Here is an 18,325-nt window from a genome sequence, read left to right as displayed (position 1 = left end):
AGTGAACGAGAAGGCCTCACCCCATCCTTGCTTAAATGCGAAGCACTTGCTGCCGCGGGAGAGAGGGGAGCGCAGCTGCTCGTCGGCCAGATACCTCATCCAAAATAACCCCTGCCCCACCTGCCAGCCCCCGTCAGCCACCCAGGAGGAGGGGTTTTATGGAGTCCAACCATCGCTTCCTCCCGCTCGAGACCCAGTGACCCGCCGCTAACATCATTCCCTGCTACAACATTATTACACTGACTGACAGGGTCAGTCCTTGCTAGATGTCACTAAATCAACATCCCTTCGGGGGGCTCTTTCTGAAGAGAGAATAAGTTCTCTCGGGTGACCTTCAGGGTTCAGAAGTGACTGACGCAGAGCCACTGCGCCATCCATCACCCCGGCAGGAGGGGACATTTGCGCAGGGTCAGCGTGGCACAGGACTGCCGTGAACTTCCTGCACCCCGCTTCCCCGCATACCAAGCCTCGCCGCTTCCAGTGATTCATTTCCCTGGAGAAGGGGACGGGAGGTGAAGTCAATGGAGCCACGGTGCGCGCAGGAGAGGTCAAACCCAGAAGGGAACCCGGAGCGCACGCGCGCACATACGCATGAGAAGCAGAGACGGAGAGAGAGGGCAAGAGTGTTTTCTATTAGCTGCCTGCTATAAATATTACCTTTCAGGTCAAATACTTTGTTTTGAAAATAGCCAAATCCCAAGGACTGCTTCCACCCATCAATCTAAAAGGAGGGGAAAGAAATGTCAACGCTTTCTTCATCTGAAAGCTAGCTCCAAACAAACAAGGTCACGGCTGCTTCACAGCTAGCAGCGATCAGCTACTTCTGCTGGGTCCTCTTTTGTTCCTTGCAGAGGTAGGAGAAAACCCACATCCCTGATGCACAGAGGAGCAGTTCCCAATGCGACTGAACGACATGTGGAGGAACAAACCCTAATGTAAGCTGTGACCCAAAGTGCCTGTACAGCAAACAGATTTGTGATGTGAATATGTGATACAGGTAATGCTCTACCATATGGATATTAAACCTTATAACCAAAAGTAAGACTACACAGTGGAATAATTTGCCAGGAGGCATGAATCTCCTTTGACTGCCAACTAAAATAATAACTCCTTTACAATTAATAATTATCTTGTTAATAATAATAATATTAAGGAAACAATATAGCCTCCTTCACCTTACACTACATGTTGCTCCCTGAGGAATATTTGGTTAAAAAAAGTAACTGCTTGGCTGACAGTCGACATCCAAGAACAGCTCTGTTTCCTTACCCAAACCTGACCAGGCTTAGGAAGAGTGCAAGGGACACAAATCAAGGCTCTGCCTTTCCAACCCCCCCTGCCCATCCTGTTTTGGTGGCTGTACCAGTTTGCAGCCTCAGCTAGCTGCGAAAAGGGAGGAACTGGGAGCACACCTGCTGCCTGCATGGTCATGGGGGAACCCAGCAAGTTACCTCCTCACTGCTCGCTTCCTCTGTCTGCTGAGCAAATGGCAGTGAGGGGGCTCACCACACCGCAGTGACGTGGAGCTGGGCACCACTGGCACCTGGAGCTCACGGCTCTGGCCTAAAAGAACTCCGTGGGGAGGCGAATTTTCACCCCCTGGCCCTCAGCTCCAGCATGCTGCCCCGGCTTTTGTCAAGCAGTGTGTAAACATCCCGGCATCAAAACCAAAACAACTCCCCTCCCCTCTCAAGACGCCATCACGAGCTTCACAAAATCAAGTTGTTTTTTAATTATGGCAGCTGCAGCTGCAATTACGTAGGATAATTCCTCACAACGTACTTTTTATGGCCTGGTAAATACCCTGCGGTACGTTTTGAGAAACAAAAGGCTGCTACTGAAACAGGATCACACGGCTGCCCAACAGCGGGCTGCCCTACCTTGCATGCCGAGTCCTTTCCACCGACTCGTCCTCCTGCCCCCCAGCACAGCACAACAGGCAGCTCGAGGATGCTTCCTCCCATCCAGGTATCGTCAAACGTACGTATTTCACTCAAACAGCCATGCGAGCAGCACGTAGCTGGCCTCTAGCCATTTTCGAGGCGATGGCTGCTGTGCTGTGACAGCAGGCGGGACCCCGCTGGCTTTCAGTAGTCAGGCTGAGCGTGTCCACCACTAAATGCGAAATCCCATCTACTGCCATCCTTACCGACAGCCTGAACGTCGAAGGAAGTGAAACCCTCACACGCGTGCCTGAGCGGCTGCCCTAACACAAGCGCTACGTGTGCAGGAGCTGTGTGCGGGTCACTCCTCAAACCAGCCAACGCTGTTTCAGGGCTGAGGTACGAGGACCAATGATCCATGTAACAGCTTAATTACATTAATGTGACTGGAAGGACATTTCCTATCTAGGAGAAGACTTAACCCCTTTTGTCCAAAACATAAAGCTCCTTAACAGAGGCAGTGTGAAAAGAGTGTAGCAGAAAGACAGTGATGGAGACAGGGCACAAAGGAAGAAATAATATAAAGGGGATGGAGAACTAAAACAAAAAGATACAAAGATTTGTTGGTTTTCTTTTTGTTTGTTTGTTTGTTGAAGTTGCCCCACTCTAGGCTCTTATTTACTACATCTTTTATCTACCAATTTCCTACCGTGTCCACTGTCTACAAAAGACGTATTTGATGGTTTGCAATATTCCTATCTCCACATATATAAATCTGATCGTAAATAATTACAACTGAAGGAGGGACACTGTCCCTTCTTAGCTGCCAGACTGGGTATACCAAAATGAGCTCCTTTACAGTGACAACATGCCTTGGCAAAGGAGGACGGTCTGAGAGGAAAGCATGGACCAGGGACCCTGTGGTGCTCCCTACGGAGGTCTTGCCCCAGGCACAGAGGTGGGTAGCAGTAACAGTGGGGTGAAAGGCAATTCTAACATTAAGAAGAGCTATACATTCAGCAAATGTAGGAACTGTAGACACTGAAATTGCCACTTGCTGGGAACCAGAGGGAGACATTGAGGCACTGCTTGCCACCTGAGGTCCATTTGAGGTCCCCCTACCTGCCCACCCATCTCCAACAGGTACACCTGCAAGGAACAGCTGCTGCCCAATTGTTCACCGTGGCTGTGGCTGCTCTGGTTTGCTCTGGTTTAGGCACTAGAATGGGATTATCCAGGTTTTTAGGTGACTGGGCTGGTATAAAGAGTGGCTGGCTGAGGCTCAAGCCAGCCAAAACAGAAATCACAGGAGAGATGCAGAAGGTGGCTGGGGGTGGAGACAACCAGCAGGATAAGCACATATCAGCGCTTCCAACTAGCGCAGCAGCCTTTTATACACAAATCAAGTTTGCAGCGCAGAGGTCTTGTTAGAGACAAAGCTGATACTACACTACAGCCACATCAAAGAGCTCTTTTTCTTCGTCTTCGCTTGGTAAAGAGCTCGTGACCTCTTATTTCTGATGTGGATTTCTGACATTTACCAAATTCTGGTCACCTCAAGAACAGGCTACTGTAGCGGCTTCGTTTGCTCTGCTCCTGAACATTACTCAGAAGCTTAAGTGAAATCCAACACACAGCAGCCTTGAGTGTGACTTCATGACTATTTATGCATGAAGGTTTGCAGGTTGAATTTAAAGCAGTGGTATGGATCTGTAACCGTAAACGCTTTCAGTTTCCTGAAAGGTACGTCTGCCTGTGCTGCCAGAATAAAATTCAATGGCACTGAACGTCTGCATAAAGTTATTGATATGCAAAAAAACTGTGTGATCTAAATGCTAATCTTAGTTTTGTACTCAGTTCACTGGAGAGGGACATTTGTCTTGTTTTTGTGCTCTTCCCTCTATTCTTCCTGGTCTTGTTTGCTTATTGAGACTGTTGGCTTTACATTTCTCTGTATGTAAAATCTTATGTTAAATCTGAGCAGGCAGAAGGAGGACTATTAATCTCTGCATCTCTGAAGTAATAATACACACAAAACTCTCATAAACTGTTAGGCACTGACTACCGCCATTCAGTACTCCAAAATCAGTGGTTACGCTGTATATACATTCCCTATACAGAAGCCATACTGTACAATCATACAACTTTCACAGTTCCCTCTGCAGTGAGATGAGATGCAGTAAGATAATTGTTCTCACTCACACACACACACAAAAAAGGAATGTCTAGGAATTATGCATATTGAAATATGCAAAGCTACATCACAGTCCACAAGACACATCTCATTGTAAAGTGAACTCAACATTTCTCATCAAAAACAAAACAATGGAGAAAATATTTACGATACTACCATAAAGCATTTTCCTCCTTTCCTATTATCATGATTCTAAAAATAGAAAGTGATGAAAAAAATAGGTTTTTTTTCAGAGAAAAGCTTTACCAAAAAAAATACAGTTTACAAACTTTTTAAAAGTTCAGTAAGCATGCCTGTGGAAATGATCACTTCTGCAATGTTCCCAAAATAAAGATGCAGCAAGGTGCTGGTGTATGGGGATTAGAAAGTGAAAGGGACAGGAGTCAAACCGAACAACTTCAATTAGATGGTCTGAATTAAGAAACACCTGGAAATTATGCTAAAATCACATGTATTTAAAGAAGTAACAAAAAAGAAAAGAAGTAACTTCCTTTTATTCCAGGGAAGAAATACATGTTCGTAAAATAGGTATGCAGTTTATTATTAATTTTAATTTAGTAATAGCTCCTACGGGACATTAGGCATCTGCTCTTGGTGAGCTGACCACAGCGAAGAGTGCAGCAGTACAAACAACAGTTTACTTTCGTGAGTCAAAAGACATTCTGCTATGTTACTTTCCTTCATTTTTTCAAAACTATGGAAAGCAAGCCTAAATAGCTTCAAGACACATGTAAATACCAGACTCTGTATCTCCAAGATACAGAGATCCAAGAAAAGGATACAGAGAAGGGATGAGGGGGAGAGAATTGTTTCAAAAGCAGTTAAAAAGGCAGGAGGGCTTTTTTCTGCATGGTGAAAATGTTTTGTTTTGGAACAAGTGAATAATGTTCAGCAATGTGAAACAAAACATGTCTCATCAAGAGTTCCCAAACAAAATCTGAATATTTAAAAGAAAAAAAAAATCATGCTTTATTTTGAAAGGACTCTCTGAGATACTGTGCTTTGAAAATGATTAATGAAATTCAAAAGTTTTACACAGTTTTGACTAAAAACTTTCCAACTCTTAACCAGAACAACAAACTGCATACATAACCAACTAAGTTAAGTGCTTTGGTTTCCAGAACAGCACATTCTGGCAAACAAAGTATTAGTCACGAAAAACTCTTTTACCCAACTCTAGCTGAAGAACACAGGACAGCTTCCCCAAATTCCAGGGGATAAAAAGAGCTGCACTGACTTCCTTCAGATCACAGTATGCCAGGCTGGTTGCCAAAGCTCGCCAGCGATCAGCAGAGCTCTAACTGCACCTTATTTTCACTCTGATCACTCTGAGATAGGATAGCTGAGAGATAACTAACACAGAGGCATGGAAATCCCCCCGCAAGGGGAGGAAGGCTGGAGGGAGGGGAAGCGTGTCGGGAATTTCCTTCTCAAGAGGTGAATTTCCTGGGAGCCATGCTGGCGGGCTGGCAGCAGAACACTCTCTCTGATTTCCGAGAACCAGTAATGTCGCTGCATTAATCAAATCCAGTTTTGTGATGTACTTCAGCACCAATTTGTGTCCAGCAACAATTTTACCTAGTTTTCTTCTGCGCTTCTTGAGTTATCTTCCCTCTGCAGCTTTTCCAAGCCTAACTTCAAACCATCAGCCAGGTAACCTTGCTGAACGTGGCTCCCTCTTGCTCTCTCCATGCCTTCACAAACACCACTCCAAATAACAATTTTTTAAAGCTCTCCTTAAATAGGAGTCTCCTCCCAGTTGAGAGCTGAGGACTATTATTACTTATCTCCTACTTTTTCACCTGTTTTAATTCATGATGGGTATTCACAGCTACAGTTACTTTAGTACTGTTGGGAAAGGTTACATTAAAAGGAATATCCAAAGGTTTCAATGTTTTGTTTTCATGCATTTTTTTCTCTATTTTTCCTTCATGAGAATCTGGAACACCCACCAGCACGGTGCACCCTACAAAACCCCTGCAACTACCTGGTGTCTGATACACTTCCTCCCTTAGCAGTTACCATCAGTTAGCGGGAGCGGAGATTCATTAGACTGCTGAATAATTAATTCTTAGCAACATTCTTTATGAATCTTAGGGGAAAATTGTGTAACTCACATTACCAAGTCTGTTGTTCCCCGTGGTAATGCTTTACAGGAGCACTGAACGTGACTTTTCACATCTACCTCAGCTATTTAGGTCAGTCTTCACTTTCTTTTGAAGTCGCCACAAAAAAAATCCAGACTTGGATATATTTCAATGTATTTTTCTAAGCTTCTTCATTTCATTCTTTAGGGGAAGGAAAAAGGGAAATTTGTTGCCTTTTTCCAATTCCTCAACTTCATAACCGGCAGTGAGTAACTCCTGGATGGTTATTTCCCTCCATCATCCATTGTGGTGAAGCTGACACAGTTATTCCCAGCACATGGTTACTAGGAAAACCCCCACAAAGTATTAATTTTCATTATACAGCGCCAAAAGCACATGCAAGTGTGGCTAAGGGGCTATCATGTAGAGTATTGAAGAGCTATTGTGTACTGAACATTTACTTCTTGTTTCAGCCAAGCACTGAGCCAGAGCTTAGCTCCAGGAGTATGAACAACCCCACCAGTTTAACCCTTACCTCTCATGGGGGCGATGCTGGGGATGCAAGAGGATGGGGGTACCAGTACTGAACAATAGCTCTGTGTACCCGAGCACAACACAGACCTCTCCCAGATGGAGAGCAGCATGACACCAGTCTACAAAACTTGCCTCTACCACTTGACTCTCAGCCACAAACACACCTGCACTCTTAAGCTCAGGTGAGCAAGTGACAGCAAACATTTAAACTTTGCATTTCCCATTTTGAAGACAGTCATCCATATTTATGGGAGCACAAACCTGCCACTCAGGCTGAGGACCGCAGAGTTTTGTGAGTTTACATCTTGCGCTCCCTGATGCAAACTGAGAAAAATAACTGGTCGGAGGTTCGGCATATAAAGTTGTTGCTAGAGGTGCCAAAAGAAATCATGTTGAGGCCAACAGTTGGTTTGATGGCTCCACTAATTACAGGCCAGCGCTGTTCCTGCTGAGCTGAAGAAGGCCATGGCTTGTTGTCAGGCAGACAGATTAGCCACTGTCACCCATTAAGACCACCGCTTGAGTGTAGACAGAGACATGGAAGGAAACATAAGAAGGCGGCATGTGCATAACCAAACAGGCTACCTTGCTGAAAAGAAACCCCCTAAAGCCACATTCTGCTTCATTAGCACATGAAAATAAGGTAATTGAATACTTCATTCTCCCATCTAGAGCCAAGATCCATCACTCATGGAAATGGAGTTTTGATAAGGTGGGGTGTTTAAATGAGGCAGAAAGATTCTTTGAGTGTGTGTTACTTTGTTTATCTGGGAGAAATCCCACTTAAATATAAGTGAAAAAGACATAAAAATCACTTTATCCCATGAATCACTGTAACAAAACAAAGCCCCTGAGAGGATGAAACTTAAACAAACCCATCTTAACTTTATTCCGAGGACAGGAGGCATTATGCTTTTTGCTGTGTTTATTTTTGTATCAGAAATCCCCATTTCTCTGTCTCCCCCCTCATTTTTCTATCCTCATCTCCTTTAGCTCGCTGACTCACCAGCTATTTTTGCTGTCTTTTAGCATCACATATATTGAGGTATTTTAATAAGTTTTGTTTGTATTTGTTTGTTTTATGTTTATGCATGTCATATTCTCATGTTTTCAGCTTGTTTTTTTTTTCTGTTGTTGTTGCTGTTGTTTGTTTTTTTAACACTTCAGCCCATGACCAAAATAAGAAAATAAATCTACTAGAAGATCTATAATCCCCAGTCCCAGACTGAGACAGCTCCTGCTTTAGTTCTGTAGCCCTTTTTAGGAAAAAACAGGAAAGATAAAATATTCTGATATTTGAGAGGCAAAAACATATAAGCAGAAAGCGTTTTATCATCTTTAGCAAGCTAAACAGCAACAAACTCATTTTCTCCCACTGGCTGATCACCTTAAGTATGAAGTACAGTGAGTGGCATTTCCTCCACAAAAAAAAATATTTACGTAAATACTGCAAATAGACTCCTTGCCTCAGCCAAAAATGCATGCTATGGTATTGCCAAGTGTTTCAGAGAAAGCAGGAATTACAGAAGCATGAAGATGGACAGATCGGACCCTTGTTTCTTGGGTTTGTCTAAACAGAAGTTAAAGTGGTACAGTTTCCTAGTTTGGAAATTGTTATGCTGGTATTTTATCTCCAAACAGAAAGAAAAATAATAGGACAATACGGAGCAGCTCTCAGTCACTGGCTACCACGGGGCTTTTGGTAAGATTTAAAACAAACTCCCCCCCACACACACCTTTCTCAGGCCCTTTAACAGCAAGGTATAAAATGTCCTCTGCTTTTCTCTTGTTCTCTCAATGTGCTAAAACAATGAAAAGGCTTTCCTTTTTAGAAATTTGTGTAGGAACAGTGGCGCTAGGAAAGAAAGTTCATGTTAGGATTAGCTAAGCTGCATGTTTAGGACACCTTCAAGATATCTAAATGGTGCTGGTGCTACGGCAGCGATACCACTCCTTTTCTAGGCCTTCTGCTCCCACCCCATCTTTGCTGCTGGTAGAGGAGCGCAGCCGATCCCATGAAGGGCTACTTCAGGGAGATAACGCTGTGGAAAGCTACTTGATTTTCTGTGGTCTGGTCCGCAGGGTGAAGGCTGTGCAGTGGCTTGGACAAGATCAGCTGCGAGCCAGCTCCAGATCCAGAAGGCAGAACTGAAGAAAAGAGAGCTTCAGCCATCATGGTGTGGCACCTCTTGGAGAAACACCACTTTGGCCAAATGACCAAGGATGGATTAGATGGGTGGGGGAAGATAACAACCACCATCTGACAAGCAACAGTGCTGCTGCTTTTTGAGCACGGAGAAGCTCGGCCGAAGTCAATGCCAACAGTCCAGCCTCATGATGGCAGTGGCACAGCTGCCACAGGCAAAGACAAGGCCGGTAACCCTTTTTTGTGCTGAGGGCTGAACAGACCTTCCGAGGAAAATTAGCAGGCCACGAATTAACATCCCCTTTAGTGCCTGCCAGCAGAACTCGAACATAAAATAAAACCATGTGGCCGAGGGTTGTGCGAAATGGTGTCACAGGCCTTACTGCATATTTTCCCCGCCCTTGGACTAGCAGAACACGCTGTGACAACTGTGCAACCAAAGCAAACATTTGCAAATTATACACAGCTTGTGATTTTCTATGGAATAAATCTGGGTAAAGCAAAATGGGAACTCGATCTGACTTGCTATCTCTGAAACAGTACCTTAAATAAAACTGTCCGAACAACAGTCCTTATCCACTCCCATGCCTGAGCACAGTAAGCAAACAATGTGCCCCAGGAATGCATCCAGTGCAAACTGGAGCTGCAGAGCCCACAGGGAAAGAGAAAAATGTGCATAATCAAAGAGCTAATAGCTTTCCACAACTTGTTGAGAAAAGATTGTGAGAGGTCTTCCACGCATTGAGCACGGACAGCAAGCTAAGCCCTTGATGACCACAGTTACCCCACAACCCTCCCTCACTGCCTCTTATTAAACGTGCCTCAGAGCCTGACCCACAAGTAACTTCCCTCGGGCTGTGCCCGTGCTCAGATCCTCATGTAAAACCCTCACAATGCTGCTACTGGCTTAGTTGAGCCAATGGAAAATTCTTCCTGACATTCCCTGTTGCTGACAGGGTCCCAGCGCTGAAGCAACAAGATAAATTACATCATAAGCTGCCAAGACGTCCATCACGACCAAAATGTGAATGCAACAGAGGCAGAAAACTACTAAAGACTGTGATGAGGGAAGTTTTGACTCTTGTGTGAGACACCTTTGTTATACAGAAATCAGTTAGGTATGTCACAGCAGTGATCAAGAATTTGATTGTAGAAGTCTCTCTCCACCTTAATAAACAAAAGCGTTAGTATTTCTGATTTAAGAAAATTCATTTACTGAAGAGGAGAATTACTGCCAGATGTAATAGCACGCATTATTACTGCACCAATATGTAAGAGCACAAATACACATAACCTACATAAAAAGAAGCATGGTTTTGCTTATTCTGCATATCTAAAATTAAATCTTTTTTTCTTTTTCTTTTTTTTTTTTTTAAGTGCTTAACACTAGGAGACAATTTAACAGGTATCATTGTTTCTCCCAGGTGTAATCATCTTTTTCATTTGCCCAAGTGAGAAAAGAAAAGCCATTTAATGAGCAGGCTGAAAGTGATGATTAATTAAACAACTTCCAGGGCCTGGGGGATCCTCCTCCATTTGGGATACATTTCCTCTAGCTGTAAGTAAGCTGGAAGGCAAGAGACAGATTCCTCCTTAGCTTTTTGTTTTAGCCGGCATGTATTTGTAAAGGGTCGAAGATGCTTAGCCTGGTATGTGTCTGTAAAGGGTTGAAGATCTTTCTCAGCTTACTTGTCAGCCATTCTGGCATCAGCTATCCAGGAGTAACGCTCACTGTCCCACAACACAATTTTTTTTAGGTACTTGTGACCATATCTCAGCACTGTCCAATTGGGCATCAGTTTCAATATTTAAGTAGCAGAACTTGCTGATGGTATTTCTTCTTTTAGGCACTTAGGAGACCCAAATCTGCTCCTTTTTGAATTCATTACCCATATGCACTAAGTGGAACCCTGAAAGTAATTCACCTCATCTAAGCTGGCTTGAGACTGGTTTTCTAGTGAAAACTTGCAAACAACGAGCAAGACGACAGGTCAGAGTTGGTGAGACATGTGGCCCCTTTCCCTTTTTCTTACTACAACAACATCTAGAGGACCTTTGATCTGGATGTCAGTGGTGAAAACATACAAACAGATACTCTCTTATTATATACTCACAGGTGTACATTCCTAAAACTGTTACATTCCACAACCTTCAGCTGTGCTGCAAAACAATACCTTAAGAAGCTGACCCCTTCTCTGCTCAGATCACACTGGCATCCCAGCAAGTGTGGTATTCTGGAAACTGGCAATAACCACACCGACAAATTCAAGCATCCTGTGTAAGGAGGGGGCTGTGTTCCTTGTACTGAGCACCAACGTGCAGCTCACAGAGAAAAGGTGCTTCTGCTGCTCAGCACATAAGTGCTAGCCGATATGCTTCTGATCCAGGCAGCTGAAGTTTTGATGCTGAGAAAGCTGGATTTAAGTCAAACTTGACTCGATTTTACCAGTGCAACAAGAATTAGAAATCTCGTGGAAATACAAACAGCCCCTGTGGACTGCTTCCCCATAACAGCATGCAATGAGATCGTTCACCTGGCCAGGGCTATTTAATGAAAAAACATATCCCTACTCCCCCAGAATTAAAGTTCCTTCTTTTTAAAAAGCAGCCTCCAGCTTTGACAGCTTAGGACAAGAGGCAGCGTTTTTCTCCTTCTGTTAAAAACATGCCAATATATTTCTGTAACTGGAAAGGAGGAAAAAAGCGTGAGGAATTCAGCAGTCCATTTTTCTCCCTGATTGTTCTGCGCTGTGTTTATCAGCAGGCTGGTACTGCATCCCCTTTTGTTAGAAAATTAAAAGTTGAAACTGCAAGCATGAAAGCCACCGTGAACCATGCAATAACCTTCAGGCATTTTAAGAGCAGCAGAGGTTAGAAGGGCAGCTCCTGACTCTAAACAGCACCTATTGTTTCTTTTTCTTCTTGAATAACAAAAGCAAAGCTGAAAGCTATTTACCTGGTTTTACCTCAGTCAGATCTCATTTCCCCCTTTATTTTCAGTGGATGATCTTATCAAATAGCGTCATTTTAACAATTGCTCTGGTCGGCTATTTTTTCGTGTTTTTTTTTTTTTTTTTAAATTATTATTTCCTTTGTAGGTTCTATTATACATAACGTAGCATACTGAGTCACAGCAGAAAAACAATTAGGAGACTTCAGGATTCTATCAAATGCACATTTAAATTAAGGGTAACTACTTTCAAGATTAGAGATCAATATGCTTTCATTTTAAAATCACGAGGGCCAGCTTATAGTACAAGGCTCTGATCTCGCCAACACTCCCACACGAACAACCTTCTGTCTGCACAGCCCCATGTGTTCCCTCCACGCTGCAGGCAGATTCACAGAGCTGGACACTTCACTTGCACAAGCGCGACTGCAGAACAAGGGTGGAAGGACAAAATCCCCATCTGCCAAAGTTACGGGTGTTCTGTTACTGAAAGTAGCCAGCGCAGTGTATTACTCAAATTATTTATAATATAGAAGCAAAAAAAAGTTTGATTTCAAAACAAAAACCTTACTTGAGTAGGCATCATGCAGAGTTTTTGTGACAGGCTGGGAGTGATCTGCAGTTAACATAAAATCCTCTGAGATCTAGCCTTAAAAAATCCTCACTACAGACAAAAGCAATCTGCAACATGTCATTTCTTCCACTGTTTTTAAAATGCAATCGCAACGTTTGTAAAACTTAAAAAAAAAAAAAAAAAACTGTCGGAGGTGTTTTTCTCTTTATGGGCAGAGTTCACAGAAAAGCAATCATTTCTAGTTTTACTGAACTCCACTTAATAATTTATTTTCTTATTTTATTTTCTTTAAATCACTTCCCAACATCAACCTCTTGTGTTTTGTACACTTTTACTATATCTTAAAAAAATAATAATTTAATTGAAAACATTTAACAGAGACCACTGTCCATTTAATGACCTGCTGTTGTTACAGTCTTTGGGGACTGAATAGAAAAATGGTTTTATTATATCCATCTATGAATTAAATTCCAGTGCAGTATTTGCAACCCCAAAAACACCACTAGACACAGGAATCTACAGTGCAAGTTTATGGCATAATGACTCTTCCTCACTAGATGAAGTTTGCAAATACCTTACAGAAGTCGAAGACAGACATTAAAAACAGAGAAATAACAGGACTTTCATTTCCTATGAAAATATTTTATGAATTTGTATTTTTAGGAAATTATTGGATAAAAATATGGAAGTTCAATTCTCCTTACAACAACATGATGTCTATGAAATTTGACTTCACTGAATGTTATATGGGCAGGACTGGGTTCTCAAGTCAGTACTGCATCAGATCCTCAGCTGGTATAACCTGTCATAACTCAAGTGGAACTGGTATCCCATCAGAACTAATGTAAGACATACAAAGTTTTTCTGGAAATAAAATAGTAGATACATGAAGGATTAAAAACATTTCTTCTTGCACTTGTTAGCAGCATATTGAAGAAACACATTTTTGAAAATGGTCCTTACAGCTTTGCAGTCAAGTTTAGAATTTAGTTTGAATATTTTCACTTTCTGCAAAGTCCGTATCACCAACAGAAAATAAAATCAAGACAGCATCTGAAATGTGCTTTATTTTTTGGCATCAACTCCTGTCCTCTTGCACGATTTCCGTCCGAAGTTTTTCCTAACTACAAACAAAAAGGATATCTAGATCTGAGTGCCTGTTAGAACTAAAATTAATGCATATATGATTGGTTTTCTACACATCTCAACTGAGTCACTTGAAACGTTGTAATTACATATATTTCCTGCTTCAATAAAATGTTGGTGAAAGGTTTAGTTCCTACGGTCCTTTATAGCTCTGGAAGAACTGTCAAGGTGGAAAGAGGAAAGTCACTTTCCAGTCAGTTCAAAGGAAATGGAGAATGCTCATTTCCACTTGAGGAATCCACTCTGTATCAGGCTATACAGACATTTCCATGTAACTTTTTCAGTGCAGCATCTGGGCACAATATTTTCATCTTATTGCCTTTTTTTCCTGAAGATATTAATAGTTTATAAACCTCAGGGAAAAAAAATGGGCATAGGGTGAGAAGAAGTTTGAGCAAAAATGTATGATTATGCAGTTAATCACATTCTCCTCAGAGCTGCTGGTGGTGGTGTGGTGTGGGGGGAGGTAGTAGGATTTATGATTTTTCACTTGCTTCCAAATCTGAACACACACACACGTATCCCATTTTTCTAATTTTGGCGCTTATCTATCAAACTTAATTACTTTGCTTCATTACTTAAGAAAGCAAGTTCGATTAAAAACATTTATGCTGAAATTCTAAAGATTGCATTATACTTTCAATAGTAAAGAACAAGATTTAGCTTGAACTTTTGAAAATGAGTGGCTCCCTACTCCAAGACAGTTTTCCCATGTCTAACAAGGACTAGTTTACTAACACTGCCTTGAAAAACGTTATTAGTGGCTTGGAAGAGAAAAAAAAATAATTTCTCCTCTTTACTGCCCAAATATTGCTCGAGTCTTCTCACCACACAAGATGTACACACTTAGCATTTTCAATTACTTCATATGGATGATGCAGTTCAGTAACTAAAACATTAAGACACTTGGCAGACACAATAAAACGATTCTGGGAAATAGATGTGGGGGGCAATGTTTCTGAACTTCTTCACATCACACAAATTTCTAATAAGAGGGTTCCTAACAACAGTCTTCAGGAACCTTTAACTGTAAATACAGTATAACTGGGAAGCTATTTATAATACACCTACATCTGGCAAGCTAGACAAGACTGGAATGTTTCTGAATATAATGACACTCCTTTTCAGATGTGACTTTGAGGGGGACAGCTACCTTCACAGGCTTGAAAGGGGGATTAGAGCACATATAATTAATAAAGCATACACCATCATACAATAGAAAAGCCGCAAAAGGCTTAAAGGAGGAGGAAAGTAGGGAAATGTTATCCCATCTTCATTCCACGCTTCTGGAATGTGGGCAGATCATAGTAAAAGTTTAAGTGGCAAGAAGATTAAAGGAAAACTGCTAAAGCCAAAAAGGACACTCACATCATCTGGTGCAAGTCAGCCGTGTCTCTACAGACCTCTGTGGAGTTACACTGATTTACGCCAGTCAATGTTTTGGACCGACGGCTTCACAGAAGATACTATCGATTAAATGTGTGTTCTGTTTTGATTAAAAGCTGCTCTTGCCGTCAGAGCACATCTTGCCCCAGCTGGAAGCCACTCTGGCATTTTTCTTTTTGCTAGAAAGCACCCTATAGGCAAATTCCGTAATAAAAAAATAAATGTCTACATAAATTATCAACTACTGTTTGTTATTATTTACCATTTTCTGGCACATACAAGCATGCCAGCCACTTTTTCTGAAAATACGCTGAAGACAATTCCCTGCCCTGAGGATCTTAGAACACAGAGGCCAGTCAGCTCTGCAAACACAGGGCACTGCTTTATGGCAAATTATTCCAACTACTTCAGATCCTTGCAGTAATAAGGCCTGTAATAATTCCTTACGCATGTTAGCGATTTCAGGTCTTAAAGTGATGAACGCGGCAAACAAGGGAAGATAAAACACAAAGATATATGTTAGGGAGAAAAGGCCCTGCACCCATTTGGTTGAGACGCACCTACAACTGTAAATCTTCCTGAACCTGAACGCTTTCTCTGTAGGCTGACTGCACCCAGTTCTCACAAAAAGAAGCAAGTCTTGAAGGCTTTATCTTCCAAAATGTCATTGTGCAAGTGCCTGATGTTAAGCATGTGGCTTCTAATGTGATACATTGCTAATAAAGAGATCCCTAACATTGGTTTTAATAAGAAAAGAGGAATCAGGAACGGTGACAACAATTCTTGAATAGCAACACCCATATGGTTTCAAGCTTAGCCACCCATCCCTGCACCGAGCAGTGCAACTGCAAACACTGACAAGCCTTCCGCCCAGCCTTCAAAGCAAAAAGAAAAGTGGAACATGAGGCCAACTGTGAAACTGAAAGAGCTATCAGGTTTGAGGAGGGCTGGAGGGAGAAAACTCATAAATTACAAGGCGTAACAATGCATAAAAAAACACTTTTAACTTCGCATCCTGAATATTGGAAAGCCACAATCATGATTTTAGAGCACCCAAAAAGAAGGAGTAACCTATCAACTACCAGCAAGTGTTTCTAGAAGTACTGTGCCTTCACATTAGCAGGTATCTTTCTAAATGTTATTCAGACCTCACAAATATGTAATTTTAATGGACAGGGCAGATCCAAACTGTGAAGGAATGTCTCAAATCAACACAGCAATATATAGCGAATTATACGTAAAGGCAGACTTCCTTCTTTGCCCTATTCTCTGCACCATAGCAGTCTCACGATACTATTTCAGCCGTGTCTCAGGTTGGGTCTTTCACTTTTACAAAAGCTAACACTTACACAACGTTTTGGCTATAATGTTATTGTCCACCCATAAAGATAACAAAAAAATCTGTTAGACAAGAAGTTTTTACAAGAAATATTCATTTGTACAAAGCTTTTTGGAAAATAATTGACAACTTTTATTATTTAACTATTGTTACTTTTAACACATAGGTAGAATCTAGTTAGTTTTCAATAGTCTCAAATAAATGAATTTTGTAAACAAAGCAACAAGAAAACAAGTTTGTGACAACAGATAATCTGCATTCATTGTATTAATTTTCAAAAATACAGTCTTGGACGTTAGGAAGAATATTTCCAAATTTATCAGTTAAGCACACAGTACTGTATTTCAGTCATAGACACAAGACATGAAACATATATTATGAAGTGCTTTAGCGAGCTCCTAACAGCTGCTGAGAGCACGAATGTTTCTACGGCTTTTGACAAGATTTAGCAGGTTTGGAAATCACAAAGATGAGATCTAGTACAGGTATTTTTAGGATCAAATCTCTCAAAAAATAAAAATCATAATCTACGCAATCATACATGCAATTTGCAGTTAAACTGTCAATTGTGCTACTTTGCCTCTTCTGTAGTCTCACGTTACATTGCAATCTTTTAATTCTGCAGTGGAAAAAGTCACTACGAGCTTTAGAGGTACTCAAACACCTTTAAAACTCCCATCGTGAAACAGCTTGCTGTTTGTACGTGTGGATACTCCTGAAATTATATTAGCTGCTTTTTAAAGGTTACCCATTTCAAATCGAAATTGACGGAGCAGTCAATTTCACTTCCATCCAAAATACTTTATGGGAATTACTGACTGTTTTAACGTGTTAGACATATTATACTGACTTACCTATTTCATGTAAAATTATTTCCTCTTTTAAAGTGTTTGATGAGTATTCATTTGAAGGATGCAGTGCCCCACATAAATTTATTACTACTGAAAGACTTAATAAAATGACACTGCTAGAAGTAGAAGCCATAGGAATACTGTAGCACTGGAGATACTTTAAGGTAATCTAATCAGCTTTTATTTGCCTGAAAGAAATTTAGAGGAGAGGTGCATTCTGAAATTCTTCTAGTTCAACTCGAATCAGTATTTAATATTTACCCATCAAAGCGAAACAGAATTAATCTGAATGGGAGGACTAAGACTTGAGTTAATTTGTCATCCATGATTATCACTTGGAAGTTCGCTGACTTTATTAAAGACAACTACTGTGTGATAAGGACAGCAGAGACACTATTAACCATGTCATTTAAATTGCTTTAGTTGGCATGGTGCCCAAGTCCTTCAGATCAGTATATCAACACACTTGTTGCTGGCAGGGACTCATTTAAGGGGCGGGGGGACGGGGGGAGGGAGGGAGGGAGGGAGAGAGGAGCTCTCTCAGGACTGAGTATGCTGTACAGATTTCTACAGTAACTCATGAGAATAAACAGTATCACTTTGTATTTTCGATGACTAAAGGAGAGAATGACAAAATAATGACAACCAAATGAAAGATGCTGTTCTTCTTAAGGAAAAAAAAAAAAGCCTTTTACAATCGCTATTTGAAATTACCTGACTTTGTATTTACTGGAACAGCACTTTTTGCATATAACTGCAACACACAAACAAACAAAGTTCCCTCCAACACTTGCTCTGCCAAATTCTGTGATCCCATATCTCCCTCACCCTTGCCTCCTCCCCAGGATCTCCTGCTTTCACTTCATTCAGCCTGCACAAGGGAGAAAAACTCCAGTGGCTGGGCAGAGTTTATTTTCAGAAGCAGTTAAGAGTCCTTTCATTTCATTTCAGGCAAGAACCATGCCACAAAGTAACATACAGCACATTTAGGAATGCTGAAAGGAAGAAGGTATGAGGATTTTTCCTTCTGATTCACGTGGAAATTAATACTAACGTATTTGTTGAAAACAAATCTAGTTGTTAAGTTAGGCATATTACTTTCACATGCAGCAAACAGTTGCAACAAGAACTTTTTCACTGTGCTTTTCACCTCCTGTTTCCCTAAGCTTACTCTGTCCTGACTCAAGAAAGAAAGAGTATCCCGTTTTGGGACGGGAGGAATCCATCAGCTCTAA

General features: G+C 41.5%; 1 protein-coding gene across 3 annotated transcripts in view; it reads right to left on the bottom strand.

Annotated features, from left to right (window-relative positions):
• Positions 1-18,325, bottom strand: part of PRDM1 (PR/SET domain 1) — a 111,647-nt gene that overhangs the window by 82,160 nt on the left and 11,162 nt on the right. The gene's annotated exons all lie outside the window — the stretch shown is intronic.

The sequence above is a fragment of the Anser anser genome (assembly GCF_964211835.1).
Source record: "Anser anser genome assembly, chromosome: 3".
NCBI lineage: Eukaryota > Metazoa > Chordata > Aves > Anseriformes > Anatidae > Anser > Anser anser.
The sequence above is the reverse complement of the archived record's forward strand: the minus strand, read 5'-3'. Positions and strand labels throughout refer to the sequence as shown.